Consider the following 17,175-nt stretch of genomic DNA (forward strand, 5'->3'; position numbering starts at 1 on the left):
TAGGTGTAAGGGAATCTCAAATTCTAGGATCCAGCCTACTTGGGGCTTCCTTGAATTTTGGCTATTCTTTAGAAATAATTCCTTTGCACAGGTTTTATCTATACCTGGACTAGACTCCCTTTGCACTGCTGCCTCCTAGAACCCACCTTTCTTCAAGGGATCATATTCTATAGCATGTTGGTCAGGCATTTTTCAGTCATTTCTGACTCCTCAAGGGCCCCATTTGGGCTCTTCCTGGCAAAAACACAGCAGTAGTTTGCCATTTCCTTATCTAGTTCATTTTACAGATGAGGAAACCGAGACAAATCGGGAAATGATTTGCTTAGCCAACCAGCTAGTAAGTGTCTGAGGCCAGATCTGAACTCAGGGATATGAGTCTTCCTGATTCCAGGTCTAGTACTCTTCACACTGTGGCACCATATATATAGTAGTCTCTTGGTGATCGAGAATGACTATTGTCTTTGTGCAGTTTCATCTACGGTGTACCCTCATGTGGCTTTGGAGTCCAAAGGCTGAGGCACAGAGTTTGTGGCACATGGGGCATGGGACGCCAGTTGTTACGGGAGGTACAGTTGTGGCCTGGTGTCGGCGTTAACGCGCAGCGGCAAGACGTCGATGTCGCTCATCTTCAAAGGTGGTGGCGGCCTGGTGAATGTGGGTTCGCCAGCTGCTTCTGTCAGAGGCAGTGAGTTCTAGTTACTTTGGTGTAATGCCAGCCCACTTCAAGTTGGACTTTAGCTGATCCTTGAATCTTTTCTTTGGTCGGCCTTGTTTCCTGAGTCCAGCTGACAGCTCACCATAGAATACCTGTCTTGGTATTCGCTGTGGGTCCATGCGGATGATGTGTCCAGACCATCGTAGCTGGGTTTTGAGGACCAGGACTTCGATGCTGGTGGAGTTGGCTCTGTCAAGGACTTCCTGATTGGTGATTCGGTCCTGCCATCGGATTCCTCATGATTGACCGGAGGGAGCGTTGGTGGAATTGCTCCAGCTGTTTCATGTGCTTCCGGTACAGTGTCCATGTCTCACAACCGTACAGGAGTGAGCTGAGGACCACTGCGTTATAAGCTTCATCGCAGTGCTTACACCTCTGTGTTGGAGGACTTTGCAGCGCAGCCGCCCGAGTGCCTGGCTGGCCTTTTGGATCCTGGCATTAATCTTGTGGTCTAGGGACCTGTCGTTGGTGATGGTGCTGCCCAGGTACTTGAAAGTGTTGACGTTAGAAAGCTGCGTGATGTCAATTGTAATGCACGTTGGCCTCCCTGGTGCAGGTTGGAACAGCACCTCTGTTTTGCTGAGGCTGATAGCCAGGCCAAACAGTTTTGTTGTGGTGGAGAACCTGTCCACAATGGTTTGGAGATGATTTTCTTGGTGGGCCATGAGAGCACAGTCATCTGCGAAGAGAGCTTCCAGGATGAGTCTCTCTGTTGTCTTTGTTTTTGCAGTCAGGCGGCGAAGGTCAAATAGTGAGCCATCCAGTCGGTATTTGATGTAGACGCCCAGGTCTAGATCCATCACAGCATGTCATAATACTTGGGTGAAAAATAGGTTGAATAGTACTGGAGTGAGAACACAGCCTTGTTTCACGCCATTGGAGATGTTGAAGAGATCGGAAGTCTCTCTACCAGATAGGACTCCCCCTGTCATGTCGACATGAAAGAGCTGGATCAGTTTGACGAATTTTGCTGGGCAACCGAGCTTGCTGAGGATCACCCACAATGCGTCCCTGTTCACTGTGTCGAACGCCTTTGTCAGGTCTATGAAGATAATGTAGAGACTCAGGTTCTGCTCAAGGCATTTTTCCTGCATTTGCCTCACTGTGAAGACCATGTCGATGGTGCTGTGATCTGGTCGGAAGCCACATTGTGATTCAGGCAGGTTCTGTTCTGAGACAGATGACAGGAGTCTGTTGAGTATAATACGGGCGAGGATCTTTCGGGCAGTGGAGAGTAGTGAGATGCCTCTGTAGTTGTCACAGGCTGCTCGTGAGTCTTTGTTCTTGTATAGGGCTACAATGGAGGCATCTCTGAGTTCTGGGGGCATGTCTTCTTCTTCCCATATGCTGGTCAGCACTATGTGGAATGCCTGGAGCGCCTTTCCATTTAAGGCCTTGTACACCTCGGTTGGGATCCAGTCTTTACGAGGTGCCTTGCCTGCACTCATTTGTTTGATGGCTTTTTGGACTTCCTCTATTGAAGGAGGGACATCAAGTTGTTCAATGGAGCGGTTTTGGGGGATCTGTTCAAGAGTGCTTTGGTCAACTGAAGAGGGTTGGTTGAGAAGCTGACTGAAGTGTTCTTTCCACCTGTTGCTGATGCCTTTTTTATCTTTTATGAAAGTGTCACTGTCAGAGGATAGCAAGGGAGTGGTGGTGGGTTTTGATGGCCCATAGACAGTCTTGAGGGCACTGAAAAATTGTTTGTAGTTTTTTATATCAGCAAACCACTGGATTTCTTCTGCCTTTTTTCCCCACTATTGGTCTTGCATCTTCCTGATCTCACGCTGTGCCGTGGCTTGGAGAGACTTGAATCTGTCCTTTTTAGGAGCAGAGTTTGGGTTATTTTGCCACTCCATAAAGGCTTTGTTCTTCTTGCTCAATAGGTCTTCAATAGCAGTGTTGTTCTCGTGGAACCAGTCCTGGTGGTTGCATTGTTTTGGGCCTAGGACTGCCTTTGATGTTTCCTTCACTGCATCTCTGATGGGAAGACTTGTATAAATGGATGCAGAATTAAATGAGCAGAAGGAGGAGAATAAATGATACAGTAACATCAACATTGTAAAGACAAACACCTTTCTAAGATTTCAGAATTCTGAACAACAAAGTGACAACAGTGATTCCAGAGGATTGGTGAACTATGCTACCCACCTCTTGATAGAGAGGTGATGGACTCATGGTAAAGAATAAGACCTACATTTTTTGGATTTGGATAATGGAGGATGTTGTTTTGATTGACTAAACATATTTTTATAAATGTTTTGATTTTCTTCCTTTTTTCAAGGTGATTAGGGGAAGAGGTCAGAAGGAGAGAGAATAAATGCTTATTAATTGAAAAAACTAATTATCTTATATATGCTTAATTGTATGTACATGTCCTTCCTGTCTTCTTCCCTATCAAGGAATTTAAATCCCTTGAGACCAAGAACATGTCCTCAAGAACTAACATAAAATTCTAGGCCAAGAGCTGGAGGGGGGTGTGAATCTTAAAAACTACTCAGATTGTACTTTAAAAGATTTGATTTAGCTATTTCCTTATTGTAACAATGGAGATACTTGGTCTAACAAGAATCAGGAATGTCTTGGCAACTTTACATTACTCCACCCATACTTAGACATACATTAGGGGAAGATACAGTTGTAAACTCCTCATTAAACAATGAAGGTACTTAACTCATACCTTGTAGTGAAGCTAGAACTTTAAACTAAGTCTATTTTTAGACAGTTTGTGGGGGAAGGGGCCAGGAGTGGCAGTGGGATCTTGTGACTAGCACTTCTTTCCTGCTGTGGGGGGCTTGCTGCCTGGTGTTGGAGGAGAGAGGAGCTTGTTCAGCCTGTCTGGAGTGGCATGCTCTTCTTGGTTCAGCCTGAAGATTCAAGCCCAATCTCTTCTTAAGGTCAGATTTGTTCTTGTTTGCTTTCTGTCTACTGCTAAGATTCTGAATTATACAAACTGGACTGATATAGAGGATACAGAAGTGGGAAAACCCTCCGCCAGCCTCTAGGGCCTGGCCCTATACTCTGAAGCTAAGGAAAATATCCAATTCCAACTGGATTATTAAACTTTATATTATTTGAATTCGCAGTCAGATAAGTGGACTATCTTTTCTGGTCATAGAGGGAGCTGAACTTCAGTTTCAGTCATTCAAAGACAAACAGACTTCATTGGACCCCTGCTGTTTCCTCTCAGCAGGGGGCATCTCCCTCCCTTGCCTCACCAAGCAGTGTTCCCTCTCTCCCCTTAACTCCTCCTTACCCTGCTACGAACCTCCCATTATCCCCCATTTTTCCAATCCCTTTTCCTTTCCCAATAAATATAACACTATAAAGGTTAAATTAGTACCTAAAAGGTCAAGCAATTTACAAAAGGCAAGCTTAACAAAAGAAGTATGGAGTACTCAGAGGATTTAATCTAACCAGAGAAGGTGAGAACAAAAGAAGATGAGAACTAAGAATGGGCAGTCCTGGGAAAAAGCATCTACTCTGATTGGTAGATGTGAAAATTTAGGGGAGGTGACATAAGAGAAAATTTCTTTAAAAGGGAAGGGATAAGAGGAATTCAAGGAGTTATTGAATTTAGTTTGTAGTATTTGGAGTTTGGAGTTGAAGTGAGGACTGGAGCTTGCTTGGAGACGATCTTGTGGTGAGTGATAATGACTGACTCGCTCTCCCTTAGGCTCAGCCCTTTTCTACTGCTTGGCTATTCTCTCTATTTCTCTCTCTCTCTCTCTCTCTCTCTCTCTCTCTCTCTCTCTCTCTCTCTCTCTCTCTCTCTCTTTCTCTCTCTCTCTCTCTCCTTCCTTCCTTTAATTCCTTAATTTATATTAATTGAAATCTCCATAAAACCCAGCTAACTTGTGTATTTTCATATTTGGGAATTTTCCCATGGTGACCACTTATTTTTAGATTTTAAGTCAAGACACTAAAAACTATCCTTTACAGTTTGGCCAAAACCTTTACAGAGTTTGGCATTTGCGGTTTTAACATTCACAGTTTCGGCAACCATGCTTTGGCGGTTACACTTGAACTACTTTTTTTTTTCTTTCTTAAAAAAAATCCTTACCTTCTATCTTTAAAACAATACTATGTATCAGTTCTAAAACACAAGAACAGTAAGGGCTAAACAATTGGGGTGAAGTGACTTGGCCAGGGTCACAGAGCTAGGACATATCTGAGGCCAGATTTGAACCCAGGACCCCCCATATCTCCAGGCTCCCTATCCACTGAGCCACCTAATTGCCCCACCAGGTCACCTTTATTAATTTATTTATCTATTCATTCATTTATTTATTTGTTTATTTTTAAAAACCCTTACCTTCTGTCTTAGAATCAATACTGGGTATTGGTTCCAAGGCAGAAGAGTAGTAAGGGCTAGGTAATGGGGGTTAATGACTTGCCTAGGGTCACACAGCTGAGAAGTGTCTGAGGTCAGATTTGAACCCAGGACCTCCCATCTCTAGGCCTGGCTCTCAATCCACTGACCCACCCAGCTGCCGCCTGCCACCTGGTCACTTTTAAATGGGATTGAGGGAACCAGACCAAAAGAGAGGATGATGTGCTTCCCAAGCTGTGCAGCCTCAGAAATTGGATGACTTCTGCCCTTCCAGTAGAGAGAATCTATTCAGTTCAACAAAAGTTTTTGAAGGTCATATGGCTGTGCTAGGTGCTGGGGAACAGAAACCCAAACTGAAATGGTCCCTGCCCCCAAGCAAGAAGCCTAGACCTCATAAGCATTCATTCAGTAAACACTTAGTGCCTATTATTAGTTCATGGGACTAAATTTAGGACCTCAGGCCACCTAATCCAATCTCCTCATTTTACAAGCCAGGAAGCTGGGGCCCAGCAAGGCTCAATGTCTGAAAGCAGAAAATGTTTCCGTTTTGATTGTATATGCCCTTTTTCTAGCACTGTGCCTGGCATACAGGTGATGCTTAATAAATGCTTGTTCTTTGATTTCTCTGCTGAAATTTTTTTTAATTCTTTCTTTCTGTCTTAATAGCAACTCTAAAACAGAAGGACAAGAGCTAGGCAAATGGATTTAAAGTCATTTGCCCAGAGTCACACAGCTAGGAAGTGTCTGAAGCCAGATTTGAATCTAGGACCTTCCAACTCCAGGACTGGCACCCTATCCACTGAGCCACCTAGCTACCCCACTCTTTTAAAAACTTAAAAAAATATATTTTTAATTTCAAATTGTCTCCCATTAAGAAGTCAAGAAAATCAAAACCTATCACAAATATATGGCTGTGCAAATTCCCACATTAGCTATGTGAAGCACCCACCCCATCTCCCCCCCAAATAAAGGAGAAAATGTTTTTCAAGCTCTGCTCTTAAGTTCTCAGTTTTCTCTCTGGAGATAGGTTTCATCCTAAGTCCTTTGGAATTGCAGTTGGTCGTGATGCTGATCAGAGTTCCTAAGTCTTTTACAGGTGATTATCTTCCAATAATGTGATCATTTTTTTTTGTTTTTGTGTGTAATTGTTTTCCTGGTTCTGCTCACTTCACTTTGCATCACTTCAAATAGGTCTTCCCAAATTTTCCTGAACCCATTGTTATTACTGTTTCTTGAATCCTCTGTAGCATTTATTATATATTTCACAGGCTCACAGATTTAGTGCTGGATGGGACCTTCAAGGCCATCTAATCTACCTCCCTCATTTTACAGAGGAGAAAACTGAGATTGAGAGTGGTGAAGTGACTTCCCCAAGTCAAACAGGGAGTTACATATAGCCGGGATAGGAACCCTGATCCTCTGATTCTTCATGCCCCCTCTATGCATCTCAACATTGCCCTTTGGGGATCCCTAGCTTCACCTCTTTGGAGACTATTCCAGTCCATGATTCTTAGCCACAAGGTACCACTAAAAGAGTGTTAAAATCCTGGGGGAGAGAAATCAACAAATAAGGTATAGTCCCGGTCCTCATAGTACCTACATTCTCCTGGGAGACTTATGCAATGGGATGCCTGGAACTTCATGCACTATGGCCAGATGACAGTGGCTCCATCCATTCCACATTCTGATGCAGAAACAACAGGACTAGAGTCTGATTCCCAGAACACATGGTTAGGGGTGTTATAAAGCTGGTCCTTGAAGGTACACCTGCACCAATACTCTGACTCTGTCTCATTTCTCCCCTACCTCTCTGACTCTGTTCTTCTCTGATTCTATCTCTCTGTGTCTCTGTCTGTCTCTCTGTTTCCTTTTCTATCTCTTTGTCTGTCTCTCAGTGTCTATGTCCTTCTTTCTGTCTGTCTCTTGGTGCATCTATCCTCTATCTCTCTGTCTCTCTCCTTCTCTATCTCTGTCTCTCAGTGCCTCTGTCCTCTATCTCTCTGTTTCCTTCTCTCTCTGTCTCTCAGTGCCTCTGTCCTCTATCTCTCTGTTTCCTTCTCTCTCTGTCTCTCAGTGCCTCTGTTCTTTATCTCTCTATCTGTTTCTCAGTGTCTCTGTCCTCTCTCTGTCAGTCTCTTGGTATATCTGTCCTCTATCTCTGACTGTCTCTGTGTCTCTCTTCTTCTTTATTTTTCTTCTCTATCTCTCAGTGCCCCTGTCCTTCTCTATCTGTTCTGTGTCTCTGACCTTCTCTTTCTGTCTCTCTCCTCTATCTCTGTTTCCTCCTCTATCTGTCTGTCTCTCAGTGTCTCTGTCCTCTATCTGTTCTGTGTCTCTGACCTTCTCTGTCTGTCTCTCTGTCTCTTTCCTTCTCTATCTCTATTTCCTCCTCTATGTCTCTGTCTGTCTCTCAGTGTCTCTGTCCTCTATCTTTCTGTCTGTTTCTCTGTCTCTCTCCTTCTCTAGCTCTCTGTGTCTCTGTCCATCTCTATCTTTTGGTCTGCCTCTCAGTGTCTCTGCCTCTCTCATTGCTCCTGAATGATTTGAATTTGAAAAGTGAGACAACTGGTTTGTCTTTTGAGAAGTCACAGGACTGGAATGGAGTGGGCCATGCAGACTTCATCATTCAGTCATATCTGACTCTTTGTGACCTCCATTTGGGATTTTCCTGGCAAAGATAATCAAGGCGTTTGCCATTTCCTTCTCCATCTCATTTTATAGAAGAGAAAATGGAGGCAATTAGAGTTAAGTGACTTGCCCAGGGTCACCCAGCTAGACAGTATCTGAGGTAACATTTGAAGTCAGGAAGATGATGAATCTTCCTGACTCCCAGCCTGGCACTCTACCTGCTGTGCCATGTAGAAAGGGGGCAAAAACTTGAGTAGAATGTTGAAAACAGGAGGAGGATTAAGGCCAAGAAAAGAGAAGGATAATGTACAAAGGACTGGTGGCTGCTGGTTCTTACCCAAGAGAAAATTAGCATTGGGCAGAAGTGGAAATTCAGTGTAACTTTTAGAGAATTGAGTTTATTGCCCCAAAGGCACAGATACGAGTAAGGGGTGGAAATTTCAGAGGGAAATTTGGTGCAGGGAAAAGTTTTCTAAAACCAGAGCTCCCTCCAAATGGACCATGCTGCTTTGGAAGGGAGAGCGATCTCTATCAGAGATTAGGACTGGAAGAGACCTTACAGGGCAGCAAATCATGGGACGATAAGACTCCGAGATCTCAGAAGTTTTGAAGCCAACCCCTTCATTTGACAGATAATAATAATAATAACTAGCATTAATAGAGTATATTAAGGTTTGCAAAACATTTCACCTATCTTAACAGTTTATCCTCATAGTTCTGTACTGTTATTATCCCCATTTTAGAGATAAGTAGACTGAAATGTTGCCCAGGGTCACAGCTTATAAAGTGTCTGAGTAGGATCTTGACCTCAGTCTTCCTGGCTCCAAGTTCAGCGCCCTACCCATTGGGCCATACTTCTGCCTGTCTAGTCCTCTCATTTTACAGATAAGAAAACTGAAACCTGGAAAAAGGAAAGGGTTTGCCCAAAGACCAACAAGTAATAAGGCCCTGAGTTGGGCTGGACTCCAGGTCTTCTTGTAAGTTGTCTTCCTATAAGTTGGTCTACCAGTAACCAACAGTAATTTTTTCACTACAGTGTGTTTGGCTTTTTCTTTTTAATAGCCTTTCCCTGCAAATAGAGGCCTTCCTAGGGTGGGCCATCAGCAGCCTACCTCTCTTTAATATCTGAGAAGTTCTCCAAATGATCCATAAACTCACCATCTTTTTGTACTTTGGAGTCAATTGGCATTTCATTGACTTGAAAGAAGGTGCCAACTCTTCCTCCTCATCCCTCAGTCTTGGAATATAAAATCCCATGGATACCCCATTGTTCAGCCTGGGAGAAAATCAGAGGGACCTAAACACCAGAAGCAGTCTTTGGGGCTCCCAAGAAAACCATGGCTTTGGGGAAAGAGACCCAAATTTAGAGACAAGACTTGGTTGGTTCAAATACTGCCTTTGTCCCTTAACTAGCTGTAGGATTTAGAGCAAACCTTATACTTCTCCATATCTCTATAAAAGTCCGTTAAAGAAGTATTTATGAATCATCTCCTTTGTGCTTGGCACTGCGCTGTCTGAGGGAAATAGGAAGATGGAAACCGAAATCATTCCCGGTCCTCAAGGGACTTAGGTTCTGTTAGGGAGATAGATACATGTTTACAGATGGGTGGACCGGTAGGATCAATACACATATCCTCTAGACGACGGTCCCAATTCCTACTTGCCTGAATGAGGCTAGCCTCCCAGAGTAAAGCTGACCACATCTCTCCGTGAAAGTTGTAGGAAGCCATGGGGGTATTTTTCTTTTTTCTTTTTAAAATTATCATTAAATTTTTTTTCAGTTCCAAATTCTCTCCTTTCCTCTCTTCCACTACTGGAAAGTCAAGAAAACAAAACCCATTGCAAATATGAGTAGTCATGTAAAACAGATTTCTGTATTAACCATATCCAAAAAAAATACCAAACAAGAAAGATAAAAAGGAATGCTTTTCTCAGCCCCCGGAGTCCATCAGTTCTTTATTTGGAAGTAGCCATCATGTTTCATCATTGTGTCTTCTAGAATTGTGGTGGGTCATTATGATGATCAGAGATCCTCAAGTCTTTCAAAATTGATTATCTTTAGAATTTTGCTCTTATTGTATAAATTGTTTTCTGGATTCTATGCATCACTTTTTTTAAAACCCTTACCTTCTGTCTTTCAGAAGAGTGGTAAGGGCTAGGCAATGAAGGTCAAGTGACTTGCCCAGGGTCACACAGCTAGGAAGTGTCTCAGGTCACATTTGAACCCAGGACCTCCCATCTCCGGGTCTGGCTCTCAATCCACTGAGCCCCCTCACAACACTTTGTATCAGTTGATGCAAGGTGTCTCTGGTTTCTCTGAAATACATAATTTCTTACACCTCAATAGGATTCCATCATATTCATGTATCATAAATTATTCACCTAGGCCCCAATTTTTGGATACCCCTTCAGTTTCCAATTCATTGCCACCTCAAAAAGAGCTGCTATAAATATTTTCCTACATATGGATCTATCTCCTTTTTATTTGATCTTTTATAGAAATAGGCTTAGTAGTGTTGTCAACGAGTCAAAAGGCATATATAATTTAATAGTTTTTTGGACATGGCTCCAAATTGATTTCTACAATGGCTGGACTAGTTCCTAGCTATAGCAGCAGTGCATTCATGTACACATTTTCTCACATCCCCTCCAACATTAGCCATTTCCCCTTCTTATCATCTTAGCCAATCTAATAAATGGAAGGTGGTCCTTCTGAGTTGTTTTAATCTCCTTTTTCTCTAATTATTAGTGATTTAGAGCATTTTTTTCATATGGCTACAGATAACTTTGATTTCTTCCTCTGAAAACTGCATACCCATATCCTTTGACTGTTAACCAACTGGGAAATAATTCTTATTCCTGAACTTTTGAATCAATTTATTGATTTTAGAGATGAGAACTTTATTAGAGAAACTTGCTACTGAGATTCCCCCCCCCCCATTTTCTTTTATTTCTTCTAATTTTAGCTGCATTGGTTTTATTTGTGCAAAAAAGAGTTTAATTTTATAGTATCAAAATTATCCATTTTTACCTCCTGTGAACCTCTCTATTTCTTGTTTAGTCATGAACTCTTCTCCTATTCCTAAATCTGACAGATAATTTATTCCATGCTCTAATACTTTGCTTATGATAATACCCTTTACATCTAAGTCATGTACTCATTTTGACCTTATCTTGGTATGTAGTGTGAGATGTTGGTACACGCCTAATTTCTGCCTGACTTCTTTCCAATTTTCTCAACAGCTTTTGTCAAATAGTGAGTTCTTGCCTTAGTAGATTGGATCTGTGGGTTTATCAAATACTGTACTAGGTTACTATGCTCATTTGCTTCTGCATACTGTGTTATACATCTGTTCCTCTGGTCAATCAGTTTATTTCTTACCCAGTATTACATTGTTTAATTATTACTGTGTTGTAGTATAGTTTGAGAGCTAGTCATTTTAGATATTTTTTCACTTTTTTCCCCCATCAATTCCCACAATATTCTGGACTTTTTGTTCCTCTGGATAAATTTCATTATTGTTTTTCCTAATTCTATAAAATAATTTAGTAGTTTTGTATGGCACTGAATTCTCAGTAAATTAATTTAAGTAGTATTGTCATTCTTATTATATTGGCTTGGCCTACCCATGAGCAACTAATATTTGTCTTTTAATTATGTTTGTATAGTTGTTGTGTGTGTCTCTTCAGTTCAACTCTCAAGTATTGTTACCGTCTGCAGTTATTTTAAGTGGAATTTCTCTTTCTATCTCTTTCTTCTGGGTTTTGTTGGCAATGAATAAAAATGAGAATTATTTGTATGGGTTTATTTTATATACTGCAACTTTGCTGAAGTTGTTCATTGTTTGTTAGTTTTTTGTTGTTGTTGACTCTCTAGGGTTATCTAAGTTCTAATTCCAAAATGGTTCTCCCCATGATAGTCTTACCATCGTCTGCAAAAAGTAATTGTTTTCTTCTTTAGTTGTTATAGTTGGTCTGTCTATTTCTTCCATTGATTTTTCTTGTCTTATTGCCATACTTAGAATTTTTAGAGGATAGCTAGGTGGCTCTGATAAGAGTTTGGCACCTGAATTCAGGAAGACTTATCTTACTCATTTCAAATATGGTCTCAAACATTTATTAGGTGTGGGACTTTGGGCAAGTCATTTAATTCTGCGTGCCTCAGTTTCCTCATCTGTAAATTGAGCTGGAGAAGGAAATGGCAAACCATTCCAGTATCTTTGCCAAGAAAACCCCCAAAAAGGATAGCAAAGAGTTGAACATGATTGAAAACAAATGAACAAAAGCATCTCTAGTATACTATTGAATAATGATAGACTTTTCTTTCTTCTTTATCCTACTGGGAAAGCTTCTAGTTTCTTTCCATTATTCCAAACCCCCTTCCTTATTGTCCTCATTAATGAGATAATACTCACTCTTGGTTTCAGATAGATTCCTGTGCTTTTTAGTGTTTTTGTTGGCTTTTTTTAACAACAGGAATGGATATTACATTTTGTCAACAACCTTTTCTGAATCTATTGGAATAATTATATAATTTTTGTTGTTTTTAATTATTGATATAGTCACTTATGTTGGTAATTTTCCTAATATTAAATTAGCCCCACATTCCTGTTATAAATCCAGCACAGTCATAGTGTAGGATCTTTGTGATATATTGGTGTAATCTCCTTGCTAATGTTTTATTTTAAAAATTTGCGTCAATATTCATCAGGGAAAATGGTCCATAATGGTCTTTTTCTGTTTGGACTCTCCTTAGTTTAGGTTTAAAAAAATCCATATTTGTGTCAGAGAAAAGATTTAATGGTACTCTTTCTTTCCTTTGAGGTGTTTTTCTAATGCCATTGACTGGAGCCCCCATTCCAATTTGTTCTTGTTAATATTGACGCTACTGACAATATTTTTTATTCATTGTTCAACCTGATGATTAGCATCCCAGGACCATTTAATGAGATAATATCAATTAGCTTTTACAAAGGGCTATTTACTATGAAGTAGAAGAATGGAATATTCTTCCCCCCCCCCCCCCATTGAGGGAGGGGCCACCTTGGTCCCTGGGATGAGCACACTTGAACTTGAATCTATTTACCCCACCAAGTCCATTTCTGAATTTGACATCGTCAACAGATAGAGATGTTCCCTTGTTTTCCTGAGACCCCACTATCTTGTTCGCAGATGCTACAAAAGAAATAGCCGAGATCTTCCCATCATTTATTATATTCTACAGTTTTTAGACAAGTCATGCATGAAATGCGAATATGAGGAGGATTATTAAATGCATCAAGACTCTCCTCCTAATGAAATGTGGATAGACCAGTCTTCTTATTTAGCAGTCCATTATAAAATTTCATCCCGATAGAGTCATTATTTTCTCTGAAATTCAAAATAACATTTGTGATGCACTAAAAAATGGACAGTGACTCATAGGGGCACTTGAAGGAAGGTCACTGATGTGAGCCAGGAGGTAGAGAGGGACCTCATTCCAAGCAGGAAGACAGTTTGTGCAAAGACATAGGACTGTGGTGGGAGATGGATGATAGAAGGAATGCCAAGGTAGCCATTTGGCTGCAGAAGAGACATCAGGAGGCCTTTGGTTGTTAGTAAGTGTAATATAGGCCAGTAAAGGAGGTTACCCCTACCAACATTGGTGAATAGGGGAGAGGGAGAGAAGAGGTTGATCCTCCTCTCTCTTCCCCTTAGTGAAGGCAACCTGAGTGTGTTTCCCTGAGGGACAGAGCGTGTCTCCTCAGAGATTTGGTTTGAGAGGTAGAGGTTAAAGACAGGAGGAGAGGGCTTTGGAGAAATGACCCACTGCCTCCCTTCTTGATCTCAGCTGTTGTTGAGAGGCAGGATAGATTTTCTTGCCTCTGGATCCTCCCAATACCCCAACTACCACTTTCCCTTTGAGATCCGGGTTTACTCTCCAATCCTAGTCTTGAGCTAATCCTCCTCCTTGGGAGAGGTGTGATTCTCCCCAAATCTTCAGTCCCCTTCTTTGGTGTCAGAAAGCAGGCAGACCTGGTCTATATAATAACACTTTAATAGAAAATCACCCAGGGAAGGGGAAATAGGAGGATGGAGTAAAGAAAGTGGGTAGCAGGAGTCCCTAAAGACTGACAGACTGACCCCCCAAATTTTGGGGGTCCATGCTTTAAGCCTTGACTCCTCTTCTGGTCAGCAGCTACTTGTCCTGAGCTAATTTGGTTATTGCTGGAGTTCAAGACAGATTAGGGGGATGGAGAGATGGAGAAAATCCTTGGAGAAGGTTTCCTCAGTAGATGGCTTCTTCTAAAGTCCAATCTACTGTGTTGAGGTGAGCAAAAGATTTCCAGGGATCTCTAGGAAGCTGTTGGGGTCCAAAGGGAAACCTGCCTTTGATCCTCTTGTCAGGCTCTCAGCTGAAGGAGTCAGAGTTGAAGTGGCAGTTTCTCAGTTCTCTCAGCTCTTGCTCCCTTTGGAATTCTGGGTCCCTTCCTTTCTGCTCTTCTCCCACATGGGCTGCTTTCTTGCTTTTCTAGATCAGATTTCCTTCCTTTGCATCTTCCTTGCTTTTGCAAATTTTCTCTTACGTAAGTCATGTCTTGATTCTTCCCAACTCCATGGAGCATAGCACATGTACATGGTCCAAGAGGTTTTCTTGGCAAAGATAATCGGAGACAGGTCTTGAACTCAGGTCTCCCTGAGTACAGGTCCAGTACTCCATCCACTGTGCCACCCAGCTGTTAAGGGAATCATTGAAAAGAGATCAAACGTGGAGCTGGAAGGGACCCAGAGGCCATCGAGTCCCTCTTATTTTACAGATAAGACTAAGTAACTCAAATTGAGACAGAAAACCTCAAATGGGATCAAAAGGTCAGACAAGACTGATCAACTAAGCAACAACCAGAAAAGGTGGTGGAAAGGACAGTAAATCTATCGAGAAGACCTGAGTTTGAATCCTGATTCAGGCACTTAATTAGTTTTGTAACCCTGGGCAAATCACTTAACCACTGCCTCAGTTTCTTCTTTTGTAAAATGAGAATAAAAGTTGTTGTGAGAACCAATAATATAAATAAAGCTTTAAATAAATGTCAGCTATTATTATTTTCTCTAAGGAGTTAAAGTGATTTTCCAAAGTCACATGAGCAAGGATCAGAAGCAGAATGAGAATTTGGGTCCTCTGACAAAGGAGCTGGAGTTTTTCTGCCATCCCCCCTTGGGTTTCTTTGACGGCATCAGGTTCCCTCCAGGAGAGGGCAATGTTGCTAGGAGTGGAGCTTTGCACTTGGCAGGCACCTGCTCTTGGGGCCAAACACTGTACATGGTGTACCCTGCCTCTGGGCACAGGCTGGCATTGGGTGTGTCTGTCATTCACTGTTATGATGACGCGATGTTTCTTTTTGCAAAGGGCTTTGCATCAGACTTGGAAAAAGTGCAGCTGAAGCTCTCTCTAACCTTTGGCATTGTTTTCCTTCTGGCATTTGGGAGGTGGGGTAGGAGGGGGCCAGAGCTCCCATTTGGAGACACCTCTAGTGGGACGTTGGCTTGGAGAGCTCCTGGCTGTTCTTTTCCTTTCCAGCTTTCCCTCCCATCCCCAATTCTACCCACTCCCACAAGCCTACTCCCCAGTTTTTCCCCTGGCTACTGCTCTGACCCCCATCTCCATCAGCTTTTGCAGTGATTCAGTAGGTAATCCTCAAAGCTCTCCTGGGTGTGTCTACACTAATGCCTGGGCAACTCCCTTTTTGCCCAAGTACAAACTGTGCCCCCACCCCCATCCTCAAGAACAACATCATCATCATCATTATAATCAAGTGAGGAAAAACACGATAACCATGATAGCAATAAATGCTGGTTCTCTAAGGATACGAGATGCCGATCTCGACACCACACCCTGGTAAACAGTTTCACGAGTGGCCAGAAAAATTCAGCGGCTGCCGGCCAGGCTTCCGTGGATGAATCAGCCTCTTCCCTCTCCTAAACTCCCTTGATGATGACCACTGTCCATTCCTTGGCTGGTCGTCCAGCTTCAAGGAGCCCCACAGAGCTACGTCATGCTTATTGAGCCCTACTGGGTGCCAGGCTCGGATGAAGTGCTGGACAGAGGAAGAAAGGCACAAGGCAGTCTCTGTTCTTGAGGAGTTCGCAGGTTATTGATGGAGACAACTCAGCATACAGACAAATAGATACAAACAAGCTACAGGCGAGATAAATCAAAAATAATCAATGGGAGAAGGTTTCTATATAAGGAGGGATCAGAAAAGTCTGCCTCTTTTTCTTCTCCTCCTCCTGTAAACTTTTACTTTCTGTCTAAGTAACAATCCTAAGACAGAAGTGTAAGGGCTAGGCAAAGGGGAGTTACATGCTTCTCCCACTAAAGAAGTGTCTGAAGTCACATTTGAACCCAGGACTTCCCACCTCCAAGCCTGGGTCTCTCTCTGCAGAGCCATCTAGCTGCTCCTCTGGGAAGGCTTCTTACTGAAGGTGGGATCAAGTAGGGGAAGCACGGTTTTGGAGTTGGAGGTATAGGGTTCGAATCTTGGTTTTATCACCATTTCTGTCACACCTCTTGTTATTTGCCCTTATCTGGACCTCTGTGAAATGAGGGGATCGGTCTAGAGGATCTTTGGGGTCCCAGGCTTTTTTTGGGTGCCTGGGCCATTTTATTAAATACAGCATACAAGATGGGGGGGCTACAAACCCTCCTCCCACAAAAAGCAACCCACGAAATAGAAAAATAAGCACCAAAGAACACACAAAATGTGCCGAGTTCCCAATATGGGGGTGAGAGTGGCGGTTGGGTCCCATCCTTTTTAAGGCATTGGAGGTGGCTTTCATTGAGCATAATAAACTAACCTCTCCCATTTCTGCAGCACATTAGTGTGTTCAAAGCATTTCCTTTACCACACCCACAGAAGAAGGTGATATAAATGTTATCTCCATTTTGCAGATGATGAAACTGACCCTCAGAGAGATGAAGCGACCTGCTTAGAGCTAGCATCAGGGCTTATACTTCAATCCAAACCTCCTGACCCCCTGTCCCTGCCCTTTCAAAGGAAAAAAAATCCTTCCTTTGTGTAATAAGTATAGGCTCGACAGGCAGCTAGACGGCACCATTGCAGATAAAGTGCCAGGTATGGAGTCATCTTCCTGAGTCCAAATCCGGTCTAAGCCATTTACTAACTGTGTGACCCTGGGCGAGTCACTGAACCCTGTTTGTCTCCGTTTTCTCATCTGTAAAATGAGCTGGAGAAGGAAATGACAAACCACTCTAATATCTCTACCGAGAAAACTCCTCAAAAGGGGTCCCGAAGAGTCAGAGATGACTGAACAACCATAAAAACAGATTTGGAAATACCGCCACCTATCTTATTTATTCTTCAGCAGAATATAGTTATTTGTGTGCAAAGAATCTTCCTCCGATTGGATGGAAAGCTCCTTGAGGGCAGGAGTAGCTGTATCTCCACTAGTTAGCATACTGGCTTATATGGTCAAAGATTGAAAGTTGGAAGGGACCTTCTGA

The sequence above is a fragment of the Monodelphis domestica genome, chromosome 1 (genome assembly GCF_027887165.1).
Source record: "Monodelphis domestica isolate mMonDom1 chromosome 1, mMonDom1.pri, whole genome shotgun sequence".
In the NCBI taxonomy this organism is placed as follows: domain Eukaryota; kingdom Metazoa; phylum Chordata; class Mammalia; order Didelphimorphia; family Didelphidae; genus Monodelphis; species Monodelphis domestica.